Here is a 26,800-nt window from a genome sequence, read left to right on the forward strand (position 1 = left end):
TACGTTACAGCCTTATTCTAAAATGAATTAAACACATTTTCTCACTCATCAAAACTACACACAATACCCCATAATGACAAAGAAAAAACTGGTTTTTATAAATGTTTGTAAATTTATCAAAAACACAAAACCAAAAAACATAAATTAACATACGTATTCAGACCCTGCTATGAGACTCAAATTTGAGATCAGGTGGATCCTATTTCCATTAGTCATCCTTGAGATGTTTCTACAACTTTATTGGAGTCCACATGTGGTAAATTCAATTGATTGGACATGATTTGGAAAGGCACAGTCTATATAAGGTCCAGTCTATATAAGGTCCCACAGTTGACAGTGACAGTTGACAGGAATAGTCTGTAGAGCTCCGAGACAGGATTGTGTCGAAGTACAGATCTGGGGAAGCGTACCAAGGGCTCCCGAGTGGTGCAGCAGTCTAAGGCACTGCATCTCTGTGCTTGAGGCGTCACTACAGACACCCTGGTTCAAATCCAGGCTGTATCACATCCGGACATGGTTGGGAGTCCCATAGTGCGTGCACTAAAGACTCTCAGACCATGAGAAACCAGAGTCTCTGGTCTGATGAAACCAAGATTGAACTGTTTGTCCTGAATGCCAAGCGTCACGTCAGTAGGAGGATCTGGTACCATCTCTACTGTGAAGCATGCTGGTAGCAGCATCATTTTCAGCAGCAGAGACTGGGAGACTAGTCAGGATTGAGGGAAGGATGACCAGAGCAAAGTACAGCGAGATCGTTGATTGAAAACCTGCTCCAGAATGCTCAGTACCTCAGAGGGTTACTGAGGGGTACCTTCCAACAGAACAACAACCCTAAGCACACAGCCAAGACAACGCAGGAGTGGCTTCCGGACAAGTCTCTGAATGTTCTTGAGTGGGCCAGCCAGAGTCCAGACTTGAACCCAATCAAACATCTCTGGAGAGACCTGAAAATTGCTGTGCAGCAATGCTCCCTATCCAACCTGACAGAGCTTGAGAGGATCTGTAGTGAAGAATGGGAGAAACTCCCCAAATACAGATCTGACAAACTTGTAGCGTCATACCCAAGGAGACTCAAGGCTGTAATCTCTGCCAATGGTGCTTTAACAAAGTATTGAGTAAAGGGTCTGAATACTGTCATGACGTTGCCCTCTTTGGGTACAGCGAGCACCATCCCCCTCTCTGTCTCCTACACTCAGGCTGCTGCGACCTCAGGTCATAAATTCCTGGAGGAGATTATCTCCTCATGGCCACAGTATAGAGAGAATACATTTCATAGAGAGAACAAAGGAATTTCTTCCACCTCACAGAACTGGAGAACCGAACAACATTTATGTTCTGGAGAAGGTATAAAAGATTGGTGAAGAATCCAGCTACGAACTGGTCCGTTTGGTACAATTTTGTGAAACTCATGAGAGACAATACGGCCACATTACCATAACGCTGTTTATACAATAGCCTCAGTAATGAGGCTGACATCTAATTGTTGTATAAAATGATTGAGTGAGGAATGAACTGTTTGTGAAATTGTCTAATGTGATTTTGGACTGTTTAATGAAGGAAACTCCAATTCCCTAAAAAGTTTCACTAAGTCCTTGGCACACCCCCAGGGGCACAGACAGGACCGGGCGTCATGAGACAGCCCTTTTCGATATTCTGAATAAAACCCCCACCTGGGTTTTCTATCACCAGACCATGTTTCTCTCAATTACGAGAGGACAAAGGCTGCAGACCAGCTTACCTCGACAACGAGAGGGCCAAGGTTTGAGTAGAGACCATAAACCTAAGGTTTGAGTAGATGGCTGAATCTTTTAACCATACCACGTGGTTAATCTCTTAGACTATCGATACCGACAGAATAAGAACAAGTCTTTGATATTAATTACTAGTCTGCAGCTAGGAATTCGGTATCAATGAACGCGAAGACCGACAACCATCAAACATCTACTCTATAACGACATGAATGAATGTCACTCTGAACTATCCATTCTAACCACGACAGGGAGAGGACGAACAGACTGAGCGTAAATATATATATTGATTGCTATTATTCCCGAATGAGTGAGCATTCCTGTGCAAAGGATTAGCTTTTCAATTGTTATAATTATCAAATGTGTGTTGTCTTATTTCAGTCGACACCCACTTCCCTAGGGAAACTCCGCTATCATTTCCTTGTAACTATCTACTATTTGTTATGCATTTCTGTGAATTACTTAATTAGTAAATAAATGATTTTAAGACAATTGATGACTACTCATAGTGAAGACTGGGCTCGTGCAGATAACCAAGAATTTACAACTTTCAGATGAGACTGAAATAAGGTGACGATTAAAATTGATTGCTATTGATGTCAAATATTACTAGGTCTTTAAGAGTTTATTCGGAAGATAACACCTCTATAAATATTCTTCCATGGTGCCCCAACTTTCTAGTTAATTACATTTACATGATTAGCTCGATTAGGTAATATTAATTACAGAGAAAGGATTTTATAGAATAGCATGTCATATCACTTAATCCGGCATAGCCAATGACACGACAATACTTACATAAATGTAATATTTCAGCGTTGGTGTATTGTGTGTACATTAATGAGGACATTTGAATACATTTTAGAATAAGTCTGCAACGTAACAAAATGTGGAAAAAGTCAAGGGGTCTAAATTCTTTCCGAATTTCAGTTTCCTGATATTTCTTATGTCTCTCAGATATGGGACAGACACTTAAAAACAAACTTCCTTAATTAAACATTTTTGGGAGACTCTGTTGTTCCATGTAGTGGATATGTTATTGTAATGCCAAGTTAAATGTTCATCCAATAATTTTCTTGATACCTTAACTTAAGGTCCCTTAAAAAATTCAAAATAAAATAGCTAAATGATCCTCAGTATGACGATCTCAAAACAATTCCATATGTTAGCTTAGACATTTTGGGAGATGCCATCATCTTTTATTATTTTTTTGAATGACTTTACCCGGATGCGTACCCCATTCCACAGAAGCCTTTAGTGGCGCCGGCATATCTTAGCTGTATTTACATTTTTACAAGTCCAGAACCATCCTCACAGTCAAATCTCCTAAACATCGCATGATGTAAATTCATCTGTCCTCTCAGGTCCTCTTTTTTCCTGAAATCCTATTGTGTGTTTGTGACATCCAATCAGAGAACATTGGGGATCATATTGGGATATCTCCCATCGTGCCTGAGTGACCATGAAAAGGCCAGGCCAGCACGATCCTAACCGGTCAGTGTATTGTTCTCCGACACTGTGACTGTTTCTGCTACCTTACTCCTATCTGTGGGTACGTACTGATCTTATAGGCCGATAGCAGTGGCAAACGACAGTAGGCAGGCCAGTTCTGTTCTATATTTGTCCAGGGCCACTTTCACTTATTGTCTTTAGGAGTAACCACTTTTCTCTCCTCCCTTCCTTGATGTAAGGTGATGTCCCAGTTGCGGCCCTAATTTATTTATTCATCTTGGCGATGCAGATATGTGTGTTTGTGTGTGTGTGTGTGTGTGTGTGTGTCTGTGTGCATGTTTTCCAGCTTGTAGACTGTACAGTAGATGTCACCTCGGTGGGTGTAGTTACAGAGACACCCATGTGTATTAGACTAGCCATAGCCGGAGGGCAGTGTAGCCTGTGAGGTCCGTCTGTATTATTGTTGTAATTATTATCTAACTAGCAACTCTTTGCATGTTACAGTCAGCGGCTCTGAAAACGTTAACAAGTCAGAGACGCTAATGTTTTCATACTTGTTTTTTTGTTCCGTTCCTTTGTCCCTGCAAACGTGGAGCAGTTGGGTGACATTCCCTAAATAATGTGGGAAGAAATGAAAAGAAAATCATGCATTGCTGAGAAATATAGAAGGTAAAATGCAGTTTTTTTTGTTGTCTATTCTCTATGCCTCAATTGCTTTTTGATATTGTAGGTTCATACCCAAAACCCAGCACACATCAAGCAGAGATATTGTAGGTCTGTCTGTATTTGCTAAGCCATTTTTAGAGTTGATACTTTTCCATGAATATGACAAAGGTCTTTCAGTGTACTCCCTCTAATAACATTACTTGGATAGACAGAGAACGCTCAATTTAAATGATATACTACAGTGTGCTTTGGAGAGAACCTACGAACATATCTGTTAGTGTCACCTCACTAGACGGTTCATTAATCATGATTCGATTCAAGCACTATGGAGTGATCCAACATACCGTCACGTTCTGACCTTAGTTCCTTTATTTTGTCTTTGTTTTAGTATGGTCAGGGCGTGAGTTGGGGTGGGCAGTCTATGTCCCCTTTTCTATAATTTGGGATTCTGTGTTTGGCCTGGTATGGTTCTCAATCAGAGGCAGCTGTCAATCGTTGTCCCCGATTGAGAACCATACTTAGGTAGCCTGGTTTCACTTTTGAGTTGTGGGTGATTATTTTCTGTGTCCGTGTGTTCCACACGGAACTGTTTCGGTTTGTTATTTCACTTTCTTATTTTTGTATTTAGTCGTGTTCAGTTTGTTCTAATTAAATATGGACACTTACCACGCTGCGCATTGGTCATCCTCTTCTCCTTCATAAGACGACCGTTACAAATACATACAGTACTTGTGCTGTAGCTTACCTTTTACCCTTCTGTATTCTGTCCCGGGCTTTGAAGTTCCTCCATAATATGGCAAAATACACATTTAATCAAATAAAATAGCCATATGAAATGCAAATAAGTTTTATTAATAGCATTTGTCATTTTAATGTTTGTAAATGGTTCTAATTAACTTTGCAATTAAAACTACTACCTCTTTTTTATTTTTTATTCTCGAGGTATTGAAATGCAATGGCAAGATGCTGTTGATAGCTGACTGGGCTGGGGGGGGGGAATGATAAGCTTATCCACCACGTTTGTCTTCTAAGAAAGAGCAATGGTAACAAATCTCCAATAAGGTATGCTATGAAATATTATGAATTAAAACAAATTACAATTTGTCATTTCATATGGAGCTAATATCAGGCGTTTGAATACATATTTGTTGATTCCATGGAGCAGGTTGGTAAAGGCTTTTTTAATAGTCTTTTTTCCTGTGCCTGTTTGATGTGCCAATCTTAACCGCTTGTGCTTTTGTGAGATGTGTTTCCATTTGATGTTGCCTTTACAGATGGCATAATATCTGGATCTTTTGGATCCCTCGGTGAAGAAGAGAGGGATAGAGAGTGGAGTGACAGAAAGCAAGGCTCTTGATGTTGTCTGCTGCGCGGAGCTGACAGGTACTCTCAAAGCAAAAACCTTTTACATGCTGTACCTGCAGCCAGAAGCGTTTTGACGAGTGATCAGTGTGGCTGTCTTCTTCTCTAACAGCCGTATGGTGTAACAAATCTATTGAATACACGCTGACACTCAAACACAGGCACAGACGCATGCGGTTGAGTGCGCGCACACACGGATACACAGTCTAGTCTACACAGCTCAACTTGCTGACACAGACGCATGCTGGTGAGCACACTCAGACACACACACACACACACACACACAAACAACACACATGCAAGCACACTTCTACGCACACACGCACGCACGCACGCACACACACACACACATACACACACACACGCACGCACACACACACACACACACACACACACACACACACACACACACACACACACACGCACACACACACACGCACACACACACAGGTAATGCTGCTTCTCTATTTGAATGATTTCTCTGTCAGCTGAACCATATCACTGCTGTAGCATGAGACGAGTGTATCCCTCCATCAAAAGGGCTCTTTAGATAAAATAATGTCTTCTGATGATTCAAAGCGAATATTTCCCTAGCACGTTTAACGAATTTACTCTTCTGAAAAGAGGGTTCAAGAAAGTGGGGCATAGTTTGAAATAGTGCTCTGCAACCTGGGCTTTTAAACAAAATAAAATAAAAACGGAATTCCGAAACCGCTTAACCATTTCTCAAGATGGGGGAGACCAGATGTTTGTTCTTAACAACAACATGTATTTGTCACTCCTGGGAGGACGATGGTCATACATTCTTTGACATTTCGCAACAGAATGCACTAAAGAAAGAAAGTCACACAGGGACCCAGGTCACACACAGCTTGCCTATTGGCAATTGTTCTCACGCAACTTTGATCTATCAATAATAAACTGGAAGTTAAGCCTCTTTAGCAGTGAGACTGAGACCTTTTATGGTGACACAGAGTATATCTGCCATTTGGCAAACACTTTTATCCAAAGCGTCCAACAGTAGTGCGTGCATACATTTCCATATGGGTGGTCCCAGCAGAGCACATTTAGTGATAGTTTACTTTACTTTTCTTCTTTTTTCTTTTTTTAAAACTTTAAGTGATAGTTTCACTTTCTGAGTAAAATCTTGTTTCTAACATTCAGCATAACAACTCCACTTTCTTGCCTGTTATTGACACCACTACTGTATCAATCTCTATTTTGCTGTGTGACCTCAGATAGTTGCTAGGTTCATATTCTCCCTTTACAACGAATCTAAGTGTTACATCATTTAAATCAGATTGGATATATGGTGTTTTGACACGTCGTCCCATTAGGCGATACGCCACGACACCACCACCTCTATCGCCTTCACTGCCTTTCCCTCTCAATCTACCCAACCTGCTAATCATTTCGTTTTCTGGTTGAATATTTCCCAAATTGAATTAATCTGATGAAATGTGTTAAGAGCCAGTGAGCCAAAAGCTCTGGTTTGAAGGGCACTTTTCCCCTCATCCCTCCTCCTTCCTTCCTTCCGTCCTTCCTCGTCGTTCCAGTGGAGCTGATGCTTGTAAAACCTGGTGACAGGCCGGTGACAGGCTGTTAAGGAAGCGGAGTTCATTATCGAAGTCATTGCCATTCTTAAAGGTTATTCATTTCCCTTCTCCTTTAAGAGGGCCTCGACCGATGGAGTGACGTGTTAATGCTGTATACCCAAACGGCACATTATTATTTTTTTTAAAGTAGCAACAAACAAAAAAAGCATTTTGTGTGAAATGTGAAATGATGTTTGAACATTTCCCCCCCGCTTAATGATGTGGCAAGGGGGGTAACAATAGTGGATGCGGATATATCGTGGCGTCGCTTAGACATGGCTCCTGCCTGTCTTCTCCGCCACAAGGTAACACGCAACACAACAAGCCTCTCTCTTGTCCGCCACACATTTTATAGTGTCACAATTAGTTTTTTAATCAAATAGAACATTGAGGAATTGATACAACATCTTGAATCACTCTCTCTGGTGCTTTAGCAGGAGAAAATGGAAATGATCTGCTAGAAATCCATATCACTGAAAAACGAAATAGTGTGTCCTGAGTAGGCTGGAGGTAAATACACGAGAAGCAATGCCTTTTTGGACACTTTCCCTTTTTGGGACATATTGCCAGATTCTTAACACAAAGTGTTTTGACCGGTTCTATCATCTCTGCCATAGGCAGTTTATTAAAACTCTCACATGAGAAAACTGTAACGAACACAATACTTCCTTGTAATGAATGAATGCCTCGCATTCACTTTGGGGGAACATCCTTTTCTCATTATGTCTCATTAAATTCAACTATATTTAGTATCCTGGCTAATCTTGGCTGATCTTGGTTTCCTTATAGGCTCACTCCCACTGTCTTTTAATTCAGCTTTACAACTTACCTGAGACCATTCTCCATCGAGGCCTTGTTAGATATCTTTTCTTCACTATTGTAATACGGTAACTCAGGTAGAGATGTTTTACACTGTATTTGGATGGATTGCTAAAAGTGTACGTAATGTAACCTACATAATGCAACCTTTCTAAAAAAAAAAGAGGAATAGTGTGTCCTGAGATGAGACCCCCAGCATGGGATCATGTGATGGAGTCTCTGTTATCAGAGTGGTCAGTATGGGGCTGTGTATGTCTGGACAATTCTGGACATGTGGACCCAGCTGAAACAGCAGTCTCTCTGCAGGTTACATTCCGAAAGGAGTGGATTCCCGACCGTCCCAAACCAGACCTGCGTGGGACAACCTTGACCGCTCCACCATGTGTGGTCACCATGACCCTGTCTTCATCCTTGTTTATTGACACGTCGCCTGTTCCTTGTGATCTCAGCATGTGCCACAGTGTTGGGGAAAGAGCGGCCAGAGTGGCTATGTTTAGTTGTGTTTCCTTTTTCTCTCACCCACTAAGAAAGTCTACGAAGAAAATTGCAACCCAACTTGGCCCAAGTGTTTCAGGTTGTTGTGACCCCCGTTCTCTTCATCTCTAATTGTCTTTCTCTCTTTCTTTATCTCTCTCTCTCTCACTCTCTCAATTTCTATTTCTATTTCAATTAAATTTAAGGGCTTTATTGGCATGGGAAACATTAACAAAGCAAAAAGCCAAAGCAAGTGAACTAGATAATAAACAAGAGTGAAATAAACAATACAAATTAACAGTAATCATTACATACACCAGAATTCCAAAAGAATGAATGCATTACAAATGTCAAATTATGTGGAAGATTGTTAAAGTACCGAATGGAAAATAAATCAACATAAATATGGGTTGTACTTACAATGGTGTTTGTTCTTCACTGGTTGCCCTTTTCTCATGGCAACGGGTCACAAATCGTGCTGCTGTGATGGCACACTGTGGTATTTCACCCAATAGATATGGGAGTTCATCAAAATTGTGTTTGTTTTTGAATTCTTTGTGCATCTGTGTAATCTGAGGGAAATATGTGTCTCTAATATTGTCATACATTTGGCAGGAGGTTAGGAAGTGCAGCTCAGTTTCCACCTAATTTTGTGGGCAGTGTGCACATACAGTAAGTATGTAGCCTGTCTGCCTACGGCTGCCTTTCTCAATAACAAGGCTACGCTCACTGAGTCTTTACATAGTCAAAGCTTTCCTTAAGTTTGGGACAATCACTGTGGTCAGGTATTTTGCCACTGTGTACTCTCTGTTTAGGGCCAAATAGCATTCTAGTTTGCTCTGTTTTTTAATTCTTTACAATGTATCAAGTAGTTATCTTTTTGTTTTCTAATGAGTTGGTTGGGTCTAACTGTATTGCTGTCCTGGGGCTCTGTGGGGTCTGTTTGTGTTTGTGAACAGAGCCCCAGGACAAGCTTGCTTCGCAGACTCTTTTCCAGGTTCATCTCTCTGTCAGTGATGGCTTTGTTATGGAAGGTTTGGGAATTGCTTCCTTTTAGGTGGTTGGAGAATTTAACATCTCTTTTCTGGATTTTGATCATTGGCGGGTATCAGCCTAATTCTGTGCATGCGTTATTTGGTGTTTTACGTTGTACTCTGAGGATACTTTTCAAGAATTCTGCATGCAGTCTCAATTTGTTGTCTGTCCCTTTTTGTGAATTCTTGGTTGATGAGCGGACACCAGACCTCACAACCATAAATGGCAATGGGTTCTATAATTGACTCAAGTATTTTTAGCCAGATCCTAATTGGTATGTCGAATTTTATGTTACTTTTAATGGCATGGAAGGCCCTTCTTGCCTTGTCTCTCAGCTTGTTCACAGCTTTGTGGAGGTTACCTGTGGCGCTGTTGTTAAGGCCGAGGTATGTATCGTTTTTTGTGTGCTCTAGGGCAACAGTGCCTAGACGCAATTTGTATTTGTGGTCCTGGCAACTGGAAATTTTTTGGAACACCATTATTTTTGTCTTACTGAGATTACTGTCAGGGCCCAGGTCTGACAGAATCTGTGCAGAAGATCTAGGCAGTGGTGGAAAAAGTACCCAATTGTCATACTTGAGTAAAAGTAAAGATATCTTAATAGAAAATTACTCAAGTAAAAGTAAAATTAATCCAGTAAAATTCTATTTGATTAAACATTTAAAATATACTTAAGTATCAAAAGAAAATGTAATTAATAAAATATAAATAACTTGTAATTCCTTATCTTAAGCAAACCATACAGCACCATTTAAAAATATATATATACGGTTAGCCAGAAGCACACTCCAACATTCAGACATCATTTACAAACAAAGCATGTGTGTTTAGTGAGTCTGCCAGATCAGAGGCAATAGGGATGACCAGGGATGTTCTGTTGATAAGTGCGTGAATCGTCCTGCTAAGCATTCAAAATGTAATGAGTAGTTTTGGGTGTGAAGGAAAATGTGTGGAGTAAAAAGTACATTGTTTTCTTAAGGAATGTAGTGAACTAAAAGTAAAAGTAGTCAAAAATATAAATAGTAAAGTAAAGTAAAGTACAGATACCTAAAAAAAATCGTCTTAAGTAGTCTTAAGTAGTACCCTCCTTGGTTGAGGACAGACGCACCAGATCATCAGCAAACAGTAGACATTTGACTTCAGATTTTAGTAGGGTGAGGCTGGGTGCGGCAGACTGTTCTAGTGCCCTAAGCAATTTGTTGATATATATGTTGAAGAGGGTGGTACTTAAGCTGCATCCCTGTCTCACCCCTGTGGAAAGAAATGTGTGTTTTTTTGCCCATTTTAACCGCACACTTGTTGTTTGTTTACATGGATTTTATAATGTCGTAGGTTTTTCCCCCAACACCACTTTCCATCAATTTGTATCGCAGACCCTCAATTCAAATTGAGTCAAAAGCTTTTTGTTTGGATTTTTTTTTGTAAATTAGGGTGTGCAGGGTGAATACGTGGTCTGTTGTACAGCAATTTGACATTTGCTCAGTACATTGTTTTCACTGACGAAATGTACAAGTCTGTTAATGATATTGCAGAGGATTTTTCCTGCTGTTGATCCATATCCCATGGTAGTTATTGGGATCAAATTTGTCTCCATTTTTTTTAAATTTGTGGTGATCAGTCCTTGTGTCACGCTCGCTATCCTCAAACTCCCTGTCATAAATCTACCAAGGCGCAGCGTGCATGTAGTTCCACATCTTTAAATGAAAGTGAAACCGAAATAACCAAAAAACAAACAGGTAAACAGCAACGAACGTGATACAACCGAGGTGCACACAAACACACACGGAAAAATAATTACCCACAAAACACAGGTGAGAAACGGCTACCTAAGTATGGTTCTCAATCAGAGACAACGATTGACAGCTGCCTCTGATTGGGAACCATACCAGGCCAAACACATAGAAATAGAAAATGTAGAAAAAACACGTAGAATGACCACCCCAACTCACGCCCTGACCAAACCAAAATAGAGACATAAAAAATGAACTAAGGTCAGGACATGACACCTTAGTTCCAAATATTGTCTCTCTCTTTCTCTCACACATGTTCTGTAAGTGCTGTGGTCCCTGTGGAGTGAGCCATATGCAGAAATCAAACATCTTCAGGATAAACATTCAGATAGAGGTGATTCCTGCATATCACAATATACGGTTTGTTTTCAAACTGTTCAAGCTACAATCCTTAATTGAAACAATAACAAAGCGATCAACCCACCTCAGTTATGGTAAAAAGCTGAAGGATGGGCCTGGAGAAATGTTTATTTACATTGTACTGTATGTAAGGCATTTTCTCAGGTTTTATTCCTGTTGACCAGCTGTGTGATAGAAACGGAAGTAGAATGTGCTTGTGGGAGGGAACATTAGAGAGAGAGGGGGGGGGGGGGGGTGAGAGAGGGCAAGAGGGAGCGAGAGAGAGAGAGAGAGAGAGGGAGAGAGGGGGCGAGAGAGGGCGAGAGAGAGCGAGAGAGAGAGAGAGAGAGAAAGAGACAGAGAGAGAGAGAGAGAGAGAGAGAGAGAGAGAGAGAGAGAGAGAGAGAGAGAGAGAGAGTTAAAGCTGAAACATATTAGATGCATTTTCCAGAAGAGCACACAGCAGTTAAAAAGAACAGAACAATTTCCAACTGTGGTTCCTTATGACAGATGAAAGAGATAGAAAAGTCATTCCTTGTGCAAAATCAATTTTAAAAAAAAAGATACATTCTCACACATAGAAAGTTTGGGATTTCTTCATCTTTATCGATTGCTGACATCAAGCAATGATCCTAAAGTGGTTGAGTGAGAGGGAAAGCGAGAGAAAAAAAGAGTGAAAGAGAGAAAGAGAGAGAGAGGAGTGTTCTCTTAAATTCGAACGTTTTAATAATGTTATTTTGGCAGCTCCGAGTACAGTTATGGGCCCAGGCTTAATGGCGCCACCTCAATACTCAACCGTGGTTGGCCACTCTCTCAGCACATGGCATTCATTTTTGCCGACTGAGTTACTGTCCCAAATGGTACCCTGTTCCCTTTATAGTGCTCTACTTTTGATAGAGCACATAGGGCTCTGGTAATATGTAGTATACTGTATAGGGAATAGGGTGCCATTTGGGACGGACAAACTCTATGAAATCCTCTCCCTTTCCAGTGGTAAAGAATCAAGATGCTTGCAAAATTACATTTACAATTAGGGGTGGGTGGATCTCCCAGTGAACAGAGCCAAGCCGAGTGTAACCCTGCTGAAGATCAAATGGCTGTGTCAGGGAAGGCCTAACACTGATCATATAAATCATTTAGAATAGGATTCATCCCAAATGGCACCCTATTCTGTATTTAGTGCACTTCTTTTAATCAGGTCCCATAAGTCTCTGTTAAAAGTAATGCATTTTGTAGGGAATAGGGTGCCATTTGGGACATAGCCATATTGTAGTGCGTTTCTGGGCACTTCTATAGACTTGGCCTTAGTTAGGAACAGGCACAACAAATGGAAGAGTCATTTAATGGTGACACAGATCGTTAAAGTGTATGACATAAGTGACGTTATTAGAACCACTAATCGTCACAGTTCAGGAGTGCGAAGATGGATCAAGTGTTTGTTTCTGCTTTGTTTTTTGGCCATTTCATATTTCAATGTTGTTCCAAAAGTGAATGTTGGAGGCGACGTTGTCATTAAAGCAATTGTACAAGGTAAAATCATTCTGAGACATATCTATGACTAAAGTTTGGTTCAGGGGGTGACTCTTAGTTGGGTGTCTCAAGTACAGTATGTACTGTATACAGCAGTGTAAACACAAGGTAATGAATAGTGTTAAGTATGTCATTTGAATAACAGCATGGATCTCCTACGCATGTTAAATATCTATAAGAGAATGGTAAAATTACTTAAATATCTTTTTCCCTTTTATTTCCACCAGGAAACTACAGTAGTTTAACTGTTATAGAATTTAACCAACAGTTCCAAGTTCAACTTTCCTTCTCTGAGGAGAGAGGAATTGAGCAGAGTTGGGGAGTAACTGATTACATGTAATCATGTAACACCTTCCTGTTTTCTCAATGACATTCAATTCAGTTTTGAAAAAGGTGCAAGTTTAAGAGTCTGACCAGAAGTCAGAGACCACTAAAATGACACACCAAATGTGTTGGCTGTGTTCTTTTTATGGCCAAAGGTATTGGAAAATAATCAGATTACTTTACTGAGTTTGGGCAATCCAAATGTTACGTTACTGATTACAATTTTGGACGGGTAACTAGTAACTGTAATGGATTACATTTACAAAGTAACCCACCCAAACCTGGAATTGAGTCACATCTCTTCGGAGAATAACCTCTTTATTTGCAATTAATCCAAACTCCTGAGAGCTCTGTGTTCATTTGGTTTTAAAGAATAGACAGAAGAGTAGACTTACTTAACCTCTAGGCCTTAGGAAAGACACCCATAAATAAATGAACTCAATAATTAACCTACATTTACATGATATGAATTCACAACTCATGTAAACCTACAGTATAAGTCGTTTACCCTAGGAAATTGGGTTGTAAAGGAGGCATGCTAAGACAATGTTGCATTTTGCAGTCTATTTTGTGTACGGATAAGTGATGCACTATAAAGTATGAATAAATATAAATGATGCTTGTTACAGTGAACAATATCTACACAAAATGACATCACTAATTGCTGGGCCTATCGTGTGTATTGCAACACGAGACAAAGTTAGATACAAACACAGTTAACAACATATTTTAATATAATTGCTTGTGTTTGTTCTTAGCGGTGCATTAATCTTTGGGTATGTGCTGGAAGACCGCCTTGTCTCCCCCTGATATTAAGATTCCCTAGGATATTTCAGTTTGATAGGTACAGATGACAGCTTATGGGCCCTGGCAATTATGGAAATTGATTTGTCCTTCTTCAGTTTGATTTGATTCAGACAATAATAAAATGTATGCAGATGTAATAAGTTTGACAACATGTGCATGCATAAATGGGCTGAAAGTTATTGAAACCTATCAAAGTGCTTCTTTGTACTGTACAATGAAGTCTTGGCGCTGTATTTGGCGGAAGTATTGGACAGAGCCAGATTGCAGTTACTTGAGAAACTTCGGGACAGAAGAAGGGACATGACAGCAAAAAGTAGATGCATTAATTGGTTGTGTTTTTGAAAATAATGTAACATTTCTTTATGGGACTAAACTGAAGCAAAGCATTCTCTCTCTCTCTCTCTCTCTCTCTCTCTCTCTCTCTCTCTCTCTCTTTCTCTCTCTCTCTCTCTTTGCCTCTGTGTCTCTCTGTCTCTGAAATAAATACATTTGGTAATCTGTAAGAGCCCAGTGTGCTGCTTTTGGCATTTAATCAAAAATGAAATCATATGCACATTTCCAGCAGCCTCAAAAGATAAATGATGCAATATTTCTGTGGAATTTTCTTTAAGAACTTTTACATATGCGTCACACTTTTCCACATGTTCTCCACTTCCCTCCTTGTTTCCCTGAAACTTTCTTCTGAAATTCAGTTAAAATATTCAGAGGCTATTCTCTCTCTTTTTAACTAACATTCCCTCTCTTTCTCTTTCTCTCTCTCTCTCTCTCTCTCTCTCACTATCTCTTCTCATACACCATCCTTTTTTCTGTTTTATTGTGCTTAATATAAAGGCAACAATTATTTGATTTCAGAGTTATGAAAATATGATTGTTATGAGAAAACAAGCAATTTAAGCTTTAATTGGTATCATTTTTCATGGAGCTGGCAAGGTACTTACCTCCTTGGCACTTTTTTCCTCATAAATTGCACATTTATGTTCCTGAATGGAGATAAAATGTTCATTTTGTTTTATTTCTCTGTAATTGGGATGCATGTTGTGTACCTGCAAATGGCAAAATCGTTTTATAAACATTACCCACTCATTTGTATATTCAATCCTGATGTAAGCTTATTGCTTTCCTCATGAGCTCCCCGTGCAATTTAGAAGGTACATGACAGAACTTACCGATTAATACAATACATTCAATAGAAACAAATACAATGCTTTTCTTCCTCTGTTACACAAACAGATGATTAACTTTAAGCAGTGAAACTGGTTTCGTACACACTGAGTAGATAACAACAGTGTTTAACTTCTTGACGCGACCCATCCCTTAAGCGGGATAATTGTCATCACAGCAACCACTGAATAGTATAGCGCCTCAGTCAAATAATATTTCAAAAAATATTAATATTCATGAAATCACAAGTGCAATATTGCAAAACACATCTTAGCCTTTTGTTAATCCACCTGTCGTCTCAGATTTTGAAATTATGCTTTACAGCGAAAGCAATCGAAGCGTTTGTGTAAGTTTATCGATCGCATGACAAAACATTAAGTACACTTAGCATCAGGTAGCTTGGTCACGAAAATCAGAAAAGCAATCAAATGAATCGTTTACCTTTGATGATCTTCGGATGTTTTCACTCACGAGACTCCCAGTTACACAACAAATGCACCTTTTGTTCCATAAAGATTATTTTTATATCCAAAATACCTCCGTTTGTTTGGCGCATTATGTTCAGAAATCCACAGGAAAGAGTGGTCACGACAACGCAGATAAATTCCAAATAATATCTGTAATATCCACAGAAACATGTCAAACGTTTTTTTTATAATCAATCCTCAGGTTGTTTTTAAAATATATAATCGATAACATATCAACCGCAAATGTCTTTCACAGTAGGAGAGGGAAAAGCAATACCTATCCAAACTCTGTTGCGCGAGCAGAACTCATGTGACCACTTGACGCGATGTTATCGTTCTGGCTCATTTTTCAAAATAAAAGTCTGAAACTATGTCTGAAGACTGTTGACACCTTGAGGAAGCGATTAAAAAGGAGTCTGGTTGATATCCCTTTAAATGGAGCAATGAGAGGCTATGGAACATGGAGTTTTCAAAATAGAAGCCACTTCCTGGTTTGATTTTTCTCATGGTTTCACCTGCAATATCAGTTCTGTTATAATCACAGACAATAATTTGACAGTTTTGGAAACCTTAGAGTGTTTTCTATCCTGATCTGTCCATTATATGCATATTCTAGCATCTGGTCCTGAGAAATGGGCCGTTTACTTTGGGAACGTTTTTCCAAACATAAAAATAGTGCCCCCTCGCTTCAAAACGTTAGTGCCCCATAGCTTCCAGCAGATACAGACACATGTAAGTAAACACCTCTGTTGTATAACACATCAATTGCGAGGTAACTGATGTTAATCCTACTGCTGCATCTTGTCTTCTGTGAGTGTCTCCCTGTCCACATCACACCGGAAATGTCCTTTCCATGGGTATTTTGATGCCTGACATTCCATGATGAAGAGGTTTCAATGAGATCATCATAGATTGTGTCCAGAGGGCTACTGCTGTGCCAGCAAGGAACTTTGGGTTAAATAATGTACCACAAGAGTTTATGTACATAAACAACTATTTGCATACTATGTGATACAATTGGTTTATTAACACACCATTTTATAACACTAAAGCTTTGTCCTGATTGTTACTATATTTGTTAGTATTCATTGGATTAGTTGAAAATTATACATTTCCCATTTGATGTATGGTGAAAGTCTGACTTAAATAACTATGGTATGGTGCTAATCAAAGAAAATGATTGTGAGTTTGCTTAATGGAGATACATTGAGAGGAAGCAATGTACGTAAGTGTGTGGTTTCTACCATTGACTATATATGCCCTAATCAATGGTAGAATTCAGTGGTAGAAATGCTTGGCTTGCTGTGTGGGTTTCTTTCCCTTGGGAATGCCACACATTCCATAGAGATTTGAGGGTGACATGCAGCTGGTTCCCTACTCCAATTCCCAATGGGATTACACAACCAGGAAGTCTGAATGTTCATACACACACACACACACACAATCTGCATTACAGAAAATTCACTCATGGATTTCGGTTGCTACACAATACAGGTGTGTAGTAACTTGATGTTTGGTAGTGCTATGATACAGATGTAGAATCTTAATTTGTTCACTCTTTTGTTGCTTAGAATGTTTCTGCACTGCAGGAAATGCAGATGAGCTTCGTGATTTACATAAATTCACGGAAAAACCACACAAACACATAACCACCAATCAAGCAGCATTATGGACTAAATGTTCAAATCCTGCTGCTGCAGGATTATTTTGCTGTGACGATATAGGTCAAAATAAGATCCAACATCTGCACACGTTCATGAACTTACAGATTGATGTGTCAAATGACCCTGGAAAGTGCCTGAGGATCCCTCCCAAAGCTACCCAGAGCCGGTTAGGGGAAGATAAATCTTAGCTCTCTTTCCACATAAATTAAGTCAGGGCCTTTAATGACATAATGATACAATAATAATAAGGGCTATGCAAGCAATGTGGCTGAGCCTGAATATTTGCAATGGGACACTGGGGGAAGGAGAGAGAGAGGGAGAGACAGAGAGAGGCAGAGAGAGATAAAGGAAAAGTAAACGTGAGAAGAGCAACTATTATAAGAAGAGAGCCCCCTGTACAGACAGTCTGACGCCAGATGGCTTCTTGTAATAAATATTCAACCTTAACTCTGTTCCCATGTAGTTTTTTTTCCTCCTCTTTTTGTACGGCTGCCAGCACACCCACACGGATCTGGGCCAGCCAAATGATTACAGTAGAACAAACAAAAAAAGTGCAAAGGAGGAAACGGGCCGACAGGGTCCTGTACACAGTGAGATAGGGCGGCAGTATGTGCTGAAAGCCCTACATTTTTCTATGTGGGAAAGTTAAAACTGTGGGAGGAACAGAAAAGAGAGAGGAGTGAAGAGAATGGATGGAATGGAGGGAAAGGAGGGAGAGAGGGAGAGAGGGAAAGGAGGGAGAGAGGGAAGGGAGGGAGGGAGGGAGAGAGGGAAGGGAGAGAGAGAGGGAAAGGAGGGAGAGAGGGAAGGGAGGGAGAGAGGGAAGGCAGGGAGAGAGGGAGAGAGGGAAAGGAGGGAGAGAGGGAAAGGAGGAAGAGAGGGAGAGAGGGAAAGGAGGGAGAAAGGGAAAGTTAGAAATCCTCTGTGTGAAACACTGAACAGACAGTGTTGCAGCAGAGGCCAATAATTGTTTATATAGTGGAACTGTTTCTGATGTTGTATGATTAAGAAATCCTTGTAAAACAGCATATTTGTAGTTGTGGAGTGCATGTGGACATGGGTTCCCTAAGGTATTTGTCCGCGCCCCGCGGAAATCTAATTAGCATAAAACAAAAATCCCCATAAAAATCGGTCAGTTTAAACTAGAATCTCCTCTCCTGAGACTCTCATGAACACGGTGGTGTTCTCCGTTTTTCTCTATGACCTCCACAAGTGTCAGGAGACTCTTCTCTTTTCTGTACTGCCGGTCTGCCAACTTTTGTCTTTAGCGTCCGAACCGTTTGCGCTACACACTAATCTGTGCAAAGGTGAGACTCTCACAAACATTTACATGTCGGTTGTTTTGCTCCAGGATGCCCACTGGCCTCAAAAGACTCATCTGAAAGTCCCTTCGGTACCAGCTGAAATAAATGTACTGTATATATGTAAAATATATATATATATATACTGTATATGTTTCCTGATCTTTCTTATATCTCTCAGATATAGGAGAGACAATTCAGAACAAACCTCATTTCTTTTTTTTGGGACAATCTGTTACATGTAGTGAATCTTTTATTCAATGCATTTGTATGAGTTAGTAGATGTCAGTGTCACACCCTGACCAGAGTTTGCTTTGTATGTTTCTATTTTTTGTTTGGTCAGGGTGTGATCTGAATGGGCATTCTATGTTGGATGTCTTGTTTGTCCATTTCTATGTCTGGCCTGATATGGTTCTCAATCAGAGGCAGGTGTTAGTCATTGTCTCTGATTGGGAACCATATTTAGGTAGCCTGGGTTTCACTGTGTGTTTGTGGGTGATTGTTCCTGTCTCTGTGTTTGCACCAGATAGGACTGTTTTTGGTTTTCCACATTTATTGTTTTGTTTGTTATTTCATGTCTAGTTCCTTTATTAAAGAACATGAATAACCACCACGTTGCGTTTTGGTCCGCCTCTACTTCACCTAAAGAAAACCGTTACAGTCAGACTAAAAACAAAAGAGTTATACATACCAGTCGAAACTTTGGACACACCTACTCATTCAAGGGTTTTTCTTATTTGTACTACTGTATTTTCTACATTGTACAATAATAGTGAAGACATCAACCTTATGAAATAGCACATATGGAAACACGTAGAAAGCTAAATATTTTTATATTTGAGATTCTTCAAAGTAGCCACCCTTTGCCTTGATGACAGCTTTGCACACTCTTGGCATTGTCTCAACCAGCTTCACCTGGAATGCTTTTCCAACAGTCTTGAAGGAGTTCCCACATATGCTGAGCACTTGTTGGCTGCTTATCCTTCACTCTGCAGTTCAACTCATCCAAAACCATCTCAACTGTTTGAGGTCGGCTGATTTGTTTGTTGACTTCTGTAATTGTAAAAGTCTTGGTTTCATGCATGTTAATATCAGAAGCTTCCTCCCTAAATTAGATTTTGTCACTGCTTTTGCACACTCCGCCAACCCTGATGTCCTAGCCATGTCTGAATCCTGGCTTAGGAAGGCCACCAAAAATTCTGACATTTCCATCCCTAACTACAACATTTTTGCCAAGATCGAACTGCCAAAGGGGGTGGAGTTGCAATCTACTGCAGAGACAGCTGGCAGAGTTCTGTCACGCTATCCAGGTCTGTGCCCAAACTGTTTGAGCTTCTACTTCAAAAATCCACCTTTCCAGAAATAAGTCTCTCACCGTTGCCACTTGTTACAGACCCCCCTCAGGCCCCAGCTGTGCCCTGGAGACTATATGTGAATTAATTGCCCCCCATTTATCTTCAGAGTTTATACTGTTAGGTGACCTAAACTGGGATATGCTTAACATCTGACCGTCCTACAATCTAAGCTAGATGCCCTCAATCTCCCCCAAATTATCATGGAACCTACCAGGTACAACCCCAAATCCGTAAACACGGGCACCCTCATAGATATCATCCTGACCAACTTGCCCTCTAAATACACCTCTGCTGTCTTCAACCAGGATCTCAACGATCACTGCCTCATTACCTGCATTCGTAATGGGTCCGCGGTCAAATGACCACCCTTCACCACTGTCAAACGCTCCCTAAAACACTTCAGCGAGCAGGCCTTTCTAATCGACCTGGCCCTGGTATCCTGGAAGAATATTGACCTCATTCTGTCAGTAGAAGATGCCTGGTTATTCTTTAAAAGTGCTTTCCTCACCATCTTAAATAAGCATGCCCCATTCAAAAAATGTAGAACCAGGAACAGATAAAGCCCTTGGTTCACTCCAGACCTGACTGCCCTTGACCAGCACAAAAACATCCTGTGGTGTTCTACATTAGCATCGAATAGCCCCCGCGATATGCAACTGTTCAGGGAAGTTTGGAACCAACATACACAGGCAGGAAAGGCTAGCTTTTTCAAACAGAAATGTGCATCCTGTAGCACAAACTCACAAAAGTTATGGGACACTGTAAAGTCCATGGAGAATAAAAGCACCTCCTCCCAGCTGCCCACTGCTAGGAAACACTGTCACCACCGATAAATCCACGATTTTCAATAAGCATTTTTCTATGACTGGCCATGATTTCCACCTGGCTACCCCTATCCTGGTCAACAGCTCTGCACCCCCCACAGCAACTTGCCCACGCCTCCCCATTTCTCCTTCACCCATATCCAGATAGTTGACGTTCTGAAAGAGCTACAAAATCTAGACCCCTACAAATCAGCTTGGCTAGACAATCTAGGCCCTCTCTTTCTAAAATGATCTATTGCAATTGTTGCAACCCCAATTACTGGCCTGTTCAACCTCTCTTTCGTATCGTCTGAGGTCTCCAAAGATTGGAAAGCTGCCGTGGTCACCACCTTCTTCAAAGGGGGAGATACCCTAGACCCAAACTGTTACAGATCTATATCTACCCTATCCTGCATTTCTAAGGTCTTCGAAAGCCAAGTCAACAAACAGATCACCGACCATTTTGAATCCCACCGTACCTTCTCCGCTATGCAATCTGGTTTCCGTTTCTGGTCAGGGGCCCACCTCAGCCACGCTCAAGGTCCTAAACAACATAATAACCGCCATTGATAAGAGACAATACTGTGCAGCCGTATTCATCTACCTGGCCAAGGCATTCAACACGGTCAATCACCGCATTCTTATCAGCAGACTCAACAGCCTTGGTTTCTCAATTGACTGCCTCGCCTGGTTCACCAACTACTTCTCAGACAGAGTTCAGTGTGTCAAAACGGAGGGACTGTTGTCCGGACCTCTGGCAGTCTCTTTGCGGGTGCCACAGGGTTCAATCTTCGGGCAGACTCTTTTCTCTGTATACAGAGAAATGTCACTCCTTCTGCTGGTGATTCTCTGATCCACCTCTACGCAGAAGAAACCATTCTGTATACTTCTTGCCCTTCTTTGGACACTGTGTTAACTAACCTCCAGACGAGCTTCAATGCCATTCAACTCTCCTTCCGTGGCCTCCAACTGCTCTTTAATGCAAGTAAAACTAAATGCATGCTCTTCAACTGATCGCTGCACGCACCTGCCCTCCCGTCTAACATCACTATTCTGGATGGATCTGACTTAGAATATGTGGACAACTACAAATACTTAGGTGTCTGGTTAGACTGTAAACTCTCCTTCCAGTCTCATATTAAGCATCTCCAATCCAAAATTAAATCTAGAATAGGCCTATTTCAAAACAAAGCATCCTTCACTCATGCTGCTAAACATACCCTCGTAAATCTGACTATTCTACCAGTCCTTGACTTCGGCGATGTCATTTACAAAATAGCCTCCAACACTCTACTCAGCAAATTGGATACAGTTTATTGCAGTGCCATCCGTTTGGTCACCAAAGTCCCATATACTACCCACCATTGCGACCTGTATGCTCTTGTAGGCTGGCCCTGACTTCATATTCGTCGCCAAACCCACTGGCCCCAGGTCATCTATCAGTCTTTGCTAGGTAAAGCTCCGCCTTATCTCAGCTCACTGGTCACCATAGCAGCACCCACCCGTAGCACGTGCTCCAGCAAGTATATTTCACTGGTCACCAAAGCCAATTCCTACTTTGGCTGCCTTTCCTTCCAGTTCTCTGCTGCCAATGACTGGAACAAACTGAAAAAATCACTGAAACTGGAGACTCATATCTCCCTCACTAACTTTAAGCATCAGCTGTCAAAGCAGTTTACAGATCAGTGCACCTGTACATAGCCCATCTGTAAATAGCCCACCCAACTACCTCATCCCCATATTGTTTTTTTCCTCTCCTTTGCACCCCTGTATCTCTACTTGCACATTCATCTTCTGCACATCTATCACTCCAGTGTTTAATTGCTAAATTGTTACTATTTCGCCACTATGGCCTATTTATTGCCTTTACCTTCCTAATCTTACTTCATTTGCACACACTGTATATATACTTTTCTATTGTGTTAATGAATGTATGTTTCTTCATTCCATGTGTAATTCTGTGTTGTTTGTGTCGCACTGCTTTGCTTTATCTTGGCCAGGTCACTGTTGTAAATGAGAACTTGTTCTCAATTTGCCTACCTGGTTAAAACCTCTTAAGGATCTATGGGATCGGTGTCCCTATACAGTGACAGTTGTTGCTAACGTGCGCTAATGTGACTAGAACTTTCCAGGACATAGACATGTCTTATATTGGCAGAAAGCTTAAGTTATTGTTAATCTATCCGGGGTGTCCAATTTACAGTAGCTATTACAGTGAAAAAATACCATATTATTGTTGGGGATTGTGCACAACAACAAAACACTTTTATCACGGCAACTGGTTTGATACATTCACCTCTGAAGGTAAATAACGTACTTACATTCAGTAATCTTGCTCTGAATTGTCATCTTGAGGGTCCCAGAGATAACATGTAGCATAGTTTTGTTTGATAAAATCTATTTTGATGTAGAAATGTAGGAACTGGGTTTATATGTTCTTTTACCAGATCTAATGTGTTATTAATTACATTAATTAAAATTTAAATTTAATTGAATAATTTCACCTATATTAATTTCACATTTCCACAAACTTAAAAGTGTTTCATTTGAAATGGTGTAAATAATATGCATCTCCTTGCTTCAGATCCTGAGCAATAGGCAGCTACAGGATATTTAATCTTTGTCAGAAATTGAAAAAAAGCATCTGATCCTTAAATAACTTTTCATGTTCAAAACTGTGCACTTTCCTCAAACAATAGCATGGTATTATTTCATTGTAATAGATACTGTAAATTGGACAGTGCAGTTAGATTAACAAGAATTTAAGCTTTCCGCCAATATCAGATATGTCTATGTCCTGGGAAATGTTATTGTTACTTACAACCTCATGCTAATTGCATTAGCTTAGCTCAACTGTCCCGTGGAAGCGACACCAATCCCAAATAAGTTTTTAACTAGCTAAGGAGTATGCTTAACTAGCCAAGGAGTATGCTTAACTAGCCAATGAGTATGCTTAACTAGCCAAGGAGTATTCTTAACTAGCTAAGGAGTATACTTAACTAGCCAAGGAGTGTGCTTAACTAGCCAAGGAGTATGCTTAACTAGCTAAGGATTATGCTTAACTAGCCAAGGAGTATGCTTAACTAGCTAAGGATTATGCTTAACTAGCCAAGTAGTATGCTTAAATAACCAAGGAGTATGCTTAAATAACCAAGGAGTATGCTTAACCATCCAAGGAGTATGCTTAACTGGCCAAGGAGTATGCTTAACTAGCCAAGGAGTATGCTTAGCTAGCTAAGGATTATGCTTAACTAGCCAAGGAGTATGCTTAACTAGCCAACAAGTATGCTTAACTAGCCAAGGATTATGCTTAACTAGCCAAGGAGTATGCTTAACTAGCTAAGGAGTATGCTTAACTAGCCATGGATTATGCTTAACTAGCTAAGGAGTATGCTTAACTAGCCATGGATTATGCTTAACTAGCCAAGGAGTATGCTTAACTAGCTAAGGATTATGCTTATTTAGCTGAGGATTATGCTTAACTAGCCAAGGAGTATGCTTAACTAGCCAAGGAAAGAAAGAAGCCACATCCCCCAACAACATTTTGTTTTTCAAGCTTGATAACTTCAGTGGATGCTGTGAATTCACAATATTCTGATCTCTTTTTAGTTCTTTGTTCTCAGCAATTGCAAGGAGCCGGGCATTGAAGAGCCTCCATGGGTGTTTCTCTTTGTTATTTTTGGATGACAGTGTTCCAGGGTCGAGTTCAAAGACTTTTGTTTCAGGATAATTTGACAAATGAAGCCAACACAACAATGTCTGTGATAAAATAAATGCTGAAAGTTCAGTAAAGCACTTAAATATTTGGTGAGACCACCAACACTTCACTTCATTGGGGCCACACTGTGTGTGTGTGTGTGTGTGTGTGTGTGTGTGTGTGTGTGTGTGTGTGTGTGTGTGTGTGTGTGTGTGTGTGTGTGTGTGTGTGTGTGTGTGTGTGTGTGTGTGTGTGTGTGTGTGTGCGTGTGCGTGAGTGTGTGTTTTATTTATCTGGTCTCTGGATGTTTTGATAAACCCACTAACATGAGGCTAACTTTTCCTCAAGAACATGTTATTCTTAATTAGGAAAGGGCAACAGACTCGTAATGGTGAGGATTTGACTATTTCTACAGTGCTATCGCAGCCATCAATAGCCTAGCTGTGATGCCAAACCAAATCTTCCTTCCTGTTTCTGCTTCCCAAACCCAGGGCTCTGTTTAGTAGAAAGAAAACGTTTCGAAATAGGGAGGCACTGCCTAACCTTGTCCATTGAGGAATCAGATTTGTACTTTCAGATTTGCTACGGTGTGCCATAATGAACACATCCCAGGTGATCTTCAGCAGCTGAACAGACAATCTTACCCAGAATCCTCCATTGACCTGGCTCAGACCCTCTTTCCTTGCTTTAATTCCTTCTTTGTCTTTGTATTTTTTTGCCTGAGGAAACCAACCGTGGCAGCGAGGCAAATAATGTGGAATTAAAAACGAAATTCTTCAGGCCTTATCCTAGCAACAGGCTCATCACCATCTGTTCAGAGAAACACAGCTAGAGTGGCTGTCATTATGGTGCAACAGTCTTTGTGCCTCCTCCATCACCTGTGAGAGGAACAGGAGATGCAGACAGACAGAGCCCTCTACCCCTTCCTATTGTTTTCTGTCTTTAAGATAAACTATCCTTATTAAAATCTCCAATGTCCTCACCCCTCCCTTTCCCTTCCATAGGAATATTCATAGTTCAATATTGGGAAATTAGTCTGTCTGCTGAGGGATTTGACAAATACGACCAGCTTTCACAGGAAAATATTTTGCCACATTTTTCTTCATGTGAAGATGATGACATTGAAATGAATCTGTCAGAATTTATGGACAGCGAATACACGTTGGTTGAAACTAATGCGTATCTATAAGCTAAGTGTGTGTGTGTGTGTGTGTGTGTGTGCGTGTGTGTGTGTGTGTGTGTGTGTGTGTGTGTGTGTGTGTGTGTGTGTGTGTGTGTGTGTGTGTGTGTGTGTGTGTGTGTTGACGCTGTATTTAAGCCCAAGTGATAGACAAGTTTAGATGGGTGCCATTAGCTCCTTGCACTGTATAATGACCTCGTAATCATTTTAAAAGCAATTTTGCTTTCCAAGGTGTGTGCCACACCACAGCTTTTGCAAAAGCCCCCTAATTCATTCTAACAGGAATCATTATTTAATCTCTGCCATCCAAACAGCTCTCTCACCGTAGCGACACCCCCGCTTCCATCCAGACCATAATAACCAGACCTGGGTTGACTGTGACTGTGTCTACTGCTCATCGTCATCTCTGTGTTATCACAGGAATGCTCAAATAAGGCTTATATCTCCATGCACAAGTAAGACAGACAGGGGAAGTAGAGATGGAAAACTATTTTACAGAGCAGCTTATTTCATTTCCTGATTATATAGTTTGCCTAAATTCCTGTCCCCTCGTTCATTGGTTCACCTACCTGAAACATTTTAGCAGCCCAATCCTAACAGGTCCTGCGTTAGGGCCAGGCCATTTCTGAGGGGTCTAAACAAACTCCTTCCACATGACTAAAAAGGAAGTCGCTAAATATTTGGTGAGCAGATAATGCCTGCCCTGAGCCCCAGTAGAGGCGAGGTATTATCTCCCCGGTTGACATTAGCTATGAGGAAATCTAACCCTCCCTGAGTTTTTGTTCCCACTCATAACAAACCTGTTGGCTGTCTAGGTTTATCATTCTCACAGATCTAAACAGCACAGGGAAGAGGGAACTGACCGAGAGAAGCCCCTGGTACACAGGAAGGACTTAATTCACACAGAATTAGTACACAACTTGCAATTTAGACAGCTGCCTGCCTACAACCAGGCCTACAACCAGGCCTAGTTCACTGTGTGTGTCAATTCAAGGCCCTGTATGTGTTTTGGTGGTTCTTGTCATGATACATATTACTCTTTTTATCAGTCAAATAGAATCTGTTTGGACTGGGATTCTTTTTGTTTTCATGTATGGGTGAAAGCTCTACTTTCACCTGCTCAAATCCCACCTAGAAGTGAACTGTCACACAAAAAAAATCTAGAAGGTTTATATTGTGATGAGTTGGGTTGCATTTAGTAAAGTGAATATCGCACATTTCTAGGACCCTT

This window comes from Oncorhynchus kisutch, linkage group LG16 (assembly GCF_002021735.2).
Source record: "Oncorhynchus kisutch isolate 150728-3 linkage group LG16, Okis_V2, whole genome shotgun sequence".
NCBI lineage: Eukaryota > Metazoa > Chordata > Actinopteri > Salmoniformes > Salmonidae > Oncorhynchus > Oncorhynchus kisutch.